The sequence below is a fragment of the Plodia interpunctella genome, chromosome 2 (assembly GCF_027563975.2).
Source record: "Plodia interpunctella isolate USDA-ARS_2022_Savannah chromosome 2, ilPloInte3.2, whole genome shotgun sequence".
In the NCBI taxonomy this organism is placed as follows: domain Eukaryota; kingdom Metazoa; phylum Arthropoda; class Insecta; order Lepidoptera; family Pyralidae; genus Plodia; species Plodia interpunctella.
The window spans coordinates 8225241-8233180 of record NC_071295.1 but is presented as its reverse complement, the minus strand read 5'-3'; the positions used below and the strand labels follow the sequence as shown (position 1 = coordinate 8233180).

At 32.9% G+C, this 7940-nt stretch overlaps 1 protein-coding gene across 2 annotated transcripts in view; it reads left to right on the top strand.

Moving 5' to 3' along the window:
* Window positions 1–7662: 7662 nt before the first annotated feature.
* The window catches only part of LOC128678173 (protein artichoke-like), a 60781-nt gene continuing 60503 nt past the window's right edge, over window positions 7663–7940 (top strand). Inside the window, exon 1 of one of the 2 annotated variants that reach the window (XM_053759544.2) lies at window positions 7663–7867. The gene's annotated coding sequence lies outside the window, so the exon portion shown is untranslated. The remainder of the gene's footprint in view (window positions 7868–7940) is intronic. The other variant, XM_053759533.2, reaches the window with a different exon arrangement.

Below are 7940 nucleotides of genomic sequence, written 5' to 3'. Positions count from 1 at the left end.
GAAAGATTTTAGTAGATAATGGTAATCGCACTTAATTCTTAATCAATTAAACGCACTGAATTATTTGATTTTAATTTACAATTGATAAAATTATTAGCGTTTCATCATTTTTTACGTGACCGTTCCTTACCAGTCGATGCGTGTATGACAAATTCGTGATTCACGTTGTCCTAACTTCATAACCCATAACCGTTGTGTACCGTTACGTGGAAATTTACAAAATAAACAAATTAGTTTTATTACGGTTTATATTTTTTGATTAAAGCCAGCTTGAAAAATCAGGCACATATTAAGGGAAGATGCGGATAGATAATTGGTTTAATAAATGTAAAATATTTTTACTTTTCGTTGGTATATTGGGAACTCTAAATTATTCAATAACCAAAAGTCCTTGTGATAAAATTTATTATCATTTAATAAAATTTTACAATTTCTATATGAGGATTAGCCTAGTAAGTTAAAAGATGTTTTGTATTCACATTCATGAAAAATTAGCTGTTGCCTCAACCCTAGCCTAGGTATGTTTGACATCATGTTATTGAGTCTGTTCCAAATTTTATCAAAATTGGTCTGGCGGTTTAGCCGTGAAAGCGTGACAAACACTTTCTTATTTATGGAATTTGTATGGATTTAATATTCTCTTTAAATTTCAAATTGAGAAAATCTAATCAAAATTAAGTAACTTTGACCTGTGTAAGCTAAGAATAAATGACAAACTATGTGTTCACCATAGTAGCGTGAGAACTCATACGCGTTTTACAAATTATGCCCCTCCTTCTAATTGACTGTGAAGCCCATTTGACTTGTTACGCCAACCGGCAGTTCATATGACCATAGTTCATTAAATTACTCAAATTAAGAGCCATAGAGTTGTACCAATATGGCTCACGTAAATTTCCTTACCCCGGAAGTGTCACAAATTAACGCCACTTTACTTTCCCTGAATGCGTCTCTGATAAACGTGTAAATTTGTTTCGTAAGATTTGGCGATTTCTGTCACTTAACAAAAGGAAAATGTTTATTTTGTAAATATTTTTTATGTACTACTACGTGTCACACACGTGTGAACAAAGAATGTTTGCTATATGCATGGTATAGCCAAATGAATGATGATCATTCCATATTTAAGTATATTTACGTTACTGTCAATTATATGTTGTCACAGATAGTACTGTATCGGTGGCGATTTATTAGTCTTCACTGACCTGATTCGTTGAGTCGCTGGAGAAGTTTGTCACTTGTCCTTCCTCACGGCTGAGGGTCGTGGTCATTAAGTGGAATAAAGAACACATAACGACTTTCTTGGCAATATTAATGCAGGTGTTTGCCATTGCCTTCTCCATTTTATATACACTAGATGAAAAATTATCGACTAAAGTGCGTTTCCTCACTATGATGTTTTCCTTCACCAGAACCATGTGGTGGTCGAAGAAAGCTAGCATTAGTTAGATTGGACACAAACTCACGTAGCACCAGTAAGGATTCGAACCTAGGATCTTCAATTTCGTAAGCGGGCCTTAACCATTAAAAATAGATACATGGAATTAAATAAAATTAATGCTAGCTGCGCCCCAGGGCTTCGCTCCCGTGGGTGCAATTTTAGGATAAAAAGTATATGTGTTATTCCAGGTTATTTTCTACCCATGTACCAAATTTCGTAACAAATCGGCCCAGTAGATAATACGTGAAGGGATAACACACAAACAAACTTACTTTCGCATTTATAATATTAGTTGGGATTGGGATCTATCTAAGCTGGTGTCAGATTTTTATTGTTGCCTAAAAATACGTTGTACGACTACCTACTGCATTAAGTAAACTATTATATTAATGAAGATTTGATTTTGACGTACATGTCATAATTTCTTTCCCAGAATTAATATATTATCTATGATGCCCTCTATTACATCAGGGAGAACCAATCTGGCCTACCTATTCAAATGGACGAGCTCTAGGTTGGCGACATGTTTTTTAGTTCCATAAAATTCCTTTAGAGGGCGGCACCAGCTACATTCAATAAAGTACACAATTTTCTCTCTATGTTTGTACACGTGATTCCACTATTTTAATTAGGTTTTAATTAATTTTACCTTATATTTTTATTTACATCTTTAAAAATATATTTGTATAATTGTATAGGTTGTATTTGATATAATAAATTTTAATGTATAACAAGGATTATGAGAAAATATGGTGTACCTATAAATACTAATTATACAATTCGAGCCATGCCCCCTTGCTCAGTAGTGCTTCGTTGCGTCGACGCAGTACGTTCCGGCTCCGTTGTTTTCTATAAGTTCAAAACTGATCGACCGATTTTGATGAAATTTGGTATACGTGTAGTTAGAATCCCGTTCAAACATAGCTTACATTAAATTCATTCAAATAGCTATAATGGGGGTTTGAAAGCCACGGGAAAAAGCTAGCTATATCTATATATATATATTTTGCAAGTAAAAACGGTATATAGTCTTACAAAAGAAACGAGGTCTCCAATATAGGCACGAATATTAATATCGATCTCATATAAATAACATCATTTCGTTTATGGAAATTAGCGAATTATATCTGGAAGTTAGTGGAACAAGCGCAATTTGCAAATAATGGTTGCATGATTCTATCAAGAAGTTAAATTGGAATCAAACTATAGAGGACTTTTCCTACAAAATTAAATATTTTAACGTGGTTCTATCTTATCTGTAGCATTAGAGGTTCTTTCTTCTCATTTCGAGTGTGTTATTAGAGTAGGATTTGAAGCTGGGAGCCCTTTTGATTTCAGGAGGACGATCTTTACCACTGGACCACCACCGTTTCAGAGGCTGTGAGGTCGCGAAGCCGGGGATCAGCGTAATAGATTCAACCGTGGTTATACAACCGACTGATTGACATCAACCCTCCGGAATGCTGTTGTTGTACGGCATGACATCCACGAAAGGATATTGATGGAGTGGTTCTATATTTTAGGGCGGAAGCACATACCAGTTTTGTATGTAACCTGTGTGTGTGTGTGTGTGTAATAGGGATTTTAATACTTAGTTTCAATTATACCTGTGTACAGAACAGATACGAGTAAGTTACGTCGTGGAGTGTAGTCCCATACAATCGTGCAATAACCACTCAATTTAAAAGAATAAATATACTTATGTAGGGCCGATGTCATCAGATGGTAGTAAAACTAACATTAATAGCTAATAATAGCTTATCTGACAGATATGGCATTTCTCGAGTCACTATCCAGAAGATAAGCTATTCCAAACTAGAGCGGTTTTATCAGATGGTTTCATTTGTCTGATTTTAATCAGAGGCATCAAGAAATTGAAGACAACGGTAACAGATATTGTCTCAAAGAATATCTATTCGATCTCTCATCAAAAACCTGGTACCAATTGGATTTTTAATATGTGGTCGTCCAAATCAAAAGGGACCTTATGGCGTCCGGCACTTACGCCATTATTGCCGTTGTTTCGTATTCGAACAACGGCAATAAAGACCTAAGTGCCAGCCACCATAAGGTCCCTTTTGATTTGGACGGCCACATATAATGTATATTAATAACTGAAATAGGGTTCAATCTTGAAGGTTTGTAGGTAGATACTAGACGAAGTCCAAAGAAGAGGTTCAATGGACATAAGTCCATTGAACCTTTTACTACTGGGTACTAGCTGCGAATTTTGGGATAAAAAAAGTACCCTGTGTGTTACTCCAGGTTATGTTCTACTCGTGTACCAAATTTCATAACAATCCGTCCAGTAGATTTTGAAGAAGAAGTAAAAAGATTGTTTTACATGACTCCCTATGAAATGGTAGGACTTATATTTTTTGCAAAATCAAGACTTTCAAGGTATAAAATAATAATCTAACCATAACATATACAATGCTGATTATGTTACAATTTGACAGAATTAATGTATTTATTTCACGTCTCCACATAAATAAATATAAAAGATAATATCTACTTAATAACTTATTATAAAATGAAAGAAGTAAATATAATATGTACAATGTACATACTTAAACATTCGACAGTAGATATGTTAAACATGACTTTAAATATGACAGTTCAAAAAGTAAGAAAGGAATGAGGCACGTGACACCCTCACTTAACAAGTTTAGTTCGCTGTACGACAACGTACAGTCTACAAATTCCTAAGTCAAGAAGTTCTCGACATTAATTATATTGGAATGATTAATGCAATTTTCAGATGTGTAACACTATCGTTGTTTTGAACTATTTAATGTCACGCATCAAATTAAATTGTGTTTAAACTATTTATTAATAAAACCACAGCGTTGACTACTTAATATTCTCATCACGGTAAATACCCCTTTGTTATAACTTTGCTTGGTAACTATGTTAGGGAGACAAAATTATACTGAGTATAATAAATTTGACCTTTCACAGAAAAAAACCCTTTAGTCCGTTTTCACAACTGGACACAAAAACGTTCCCAAAAGCCAGTAGTTTGTATCTTTTTGAGAAATTAATATATTTATAATATAAAATTTGACTTGAAAAAGTGCTTGTGAAGTTCTAATTTCTGAATAAATGATTTGATTAGAATTTTATGTTTTAGAAGTACCTTTTGAAATATATATTTTGAAGTGGTGTATTCCAACATTGTAATCTTGAAATAAGTATTTATAGCATTGCACCATGCTTACCCCTTTTTTATGATTTAACAAAGTTGAATCAAATATCTGTATGAAACCTTTGCCGTACAGAAAATCCATGCAGACAGATAGATACACGTGTATTATACCCTCTCAAAAATATATACTTATCTCCAAAGTACAAGCAGCTGAACTCTGCGGCTCATCCAAATTTTAAAAATATAACTGTTGACATTTCAAATAAATAACTTGATTAAAATTTATATTTTGCTTTTGAAACGATGTCATTTCAACGAAATAGACGTAACTTTTTGCGTGTGTAAAGCCTCCTTTTTGTTCACAATGCGTTATTTTGTAAAAGGCGTGTTACGACCTTTCTAAGAAATGTCACTACTGTGCTTGTTGTATTGTGGCTGATGCTCATTTCTCCATCACAAGCGACACGCTGAGAACACCTTTTGTCGCCACAGGGGTAGTTGAATTTAAAAACTAGTTTTTTTGATCTTTGACTTAATAATGTCGTTAATGTGTTTAGGGATAGAAGGGTCTCGCGGCTTTGTTGGCAAGCAGACTTTGAGCGCTTTTGTGTAATCTGTAGTTTTTATGATTCTTTTTGATTTATAGGCATTCTATTTTTAAATTTATGTAAGTATAATTTTGTAATGAAGTGAATTAAATAGAATTATCTTCATAAGAAATTAAAAACTGAATGGAATAAAATAATGAAAATATATTCCTGTAAATAAGTTTTATGAATAAATCGCAAAGCTGTATCTATTTTTTACAAACGTGTTTCGTCTATGCTAATGAATTTAAAATTCGAAATCTATTCCTAGTATGTACGTGTATGACAACATTGACCGGTACGTTATGTATGTTTAATCGAAATAAAATGTTCACTGGATACTCGAATTCGCAATTTTAACGTCCAGAAAAACACTATTTGCTGATAAACTATTTGTTTTGTCTACAGCAGAGATAATAAATGGTTCGTCAAACGATTGTATGTATCTGTATCTTTATTTATAACTTTCCAAGCGAATGAAACTATATTGATTTTCCAACCATACTAACATTGTTATGAATTTGGATTTATAAGTGTTTTAGATTTTTGTTCGTAACGAATGAACTTAAAAATTATTGGACCAATTTTGTGAAATTTAAAGACAGCACAGATAAACAGTAAATACCTTAGCGATTAAGCAAAAAAATCTAACTTCGTTTGGAATGCAAAGTAACAAAAGCCATGCACACTGCACCGCGGTCATGAGTGGCGCGCATAATTAACAAGTGCATAATTCTAAAATGTTTTATATATGCAGTATTTTAATTCTTATTCGTTTTAGTCACGGGAATAATACTTATAAAATTAATGGTCTGTAAACATACTTAATCGTTTCTTTTATTATTTTTTAAATCTTTTCATTAAGCTTCGTTGAGTAACTTTTTACATGACATCAAATAGCTCTTTGGTAAAAAATATTATTTGAAATAAAGGGGGCACCTATATACCTATAGGTGTAAGTAATATATAATGTAATAATCACAAGACTCGTATTTTAAGCTAAAATTAACAAATTAATTAATACATTATTATAGAAAAGCTTTAAATACACTAACTTTATATTATTTAAAAGCTTACCTATTTAATAAAAAACGTCAGTGAAAAATATGAAAATCGGAATGTTTTGAATAGGTATAATCTGTTCCTATAAATATGATATCATATTACATTTAATATTAAAGTAATATACTTATTGCATCTGAGCCCAAAAACATATCAGACTGTAAGTATTATTCGCCATTCTTTTACGTTTTAACAGTAAATATAGAATGTAATATTTTTTACCGATAAATTTAAGAATTGATGTCATGTAAAATGTTACAAAATTGAACCGTTCGCGAAATGCAAAATGTTACAACATTGAATCGAAATCGTAACGAATTTGTCGTAATCGAATCGTTAGTGGAGCTAAGACTCTACTAACGATTCGATTTTTGTCTACACATCAATTGTGAGACAAATTAAAAAATCCCTAACTTTCAATATTAGTTTCGCTACAACTTTTGAACGGCTGAACCGATTTTCAGTATATTCGGGATAAAATTATCTATGACACAAAAAAAAAAACTAAACGAAAATCGGTTCATCCGTTTGGAACCTACTTTATACTTATAACACCCCTCTTTTTGTGTCGGGGGTTAATAATGGCCGAATCGACCTGGGAATGGAAATGGACATTGGAAATGAGCCATTGTTTTCGCTAAGCCTCTAGCCCGTAACAACTTAGCAAGGATTCATGTGGAGCACAATCAATTACAAATAAGCCACTTAATTCAACTTGGTTCAGCACTATATAACGACAATGGCTAAGTCTGTCCGGCCTTAATCTTGGTCAGTCTTGGGTCTGCGTGGGACTTGGACTTGATATGTCTTACGAAGGAAATTAATCATTCCAAGAGCTTATGAATTATCAAGTATAAAGATAACTAGTAGGTAATAACAATAATGGATGTATTATCTTAAAAAAAAATTATTGTTTAGAATAAGCTTCAAAGAAATTATCTTGACTCAAAAGTTAGCAACTATAGGTAAAACAAATAAATTGACATTTAAAGTTCACGTACATAAATATGCAAAGAAAGGCAACGCCTTATCATTATTAAAAATAAAATAAAACATTACTTAGTTGCTTTAACCTACGAACATTTAAGTACTATTTAAACTATTACCCAAGTATGTATACTACCCAAGTATGTATACTATATGTATAAATAACCCAAGTAAAATGAAAAAAATACTGGATAAAAATTATTATTATTTCTAACATTAATTAAAAAAGCGCGTCCATATTACAGATAATTCAATTACAGCGTGCGCGCGTAAAGTTTTCATTGAAAACCAGCTTTTGACAGTGCGATTTCAGAGCTTATGCGAAAATTTATAGAAAATTGCATGGGTACACGCGGCCGTAGGGTGCGCGAGGCGCTTTGAGGCTCGGGGGGTGTATATTTAGAAATACTAAAGCCAGCGGCCATCAGTTGCCGGCTGGCTCCCGACGAGAGTGCACGCGTGTCTTCCCCGCACCGGCCGTGACGTGAACGATCGCGTAATTAACATAAATTACAAAAAACAATTAACAATAACCAAGTGTTGTGCCAGAACTGGATTACAAGTGCTTTGTGGAAACTCTTATGTGACTGCCGCCATTTATATTGGACTATTATTATTTTATTAATTTCATGAGAATATAAGGTACGTATTCCAATAATTAACACTTTTATTTGTGTAATAATTTGGATAGAGAGGAGATACAAGACAATAATGG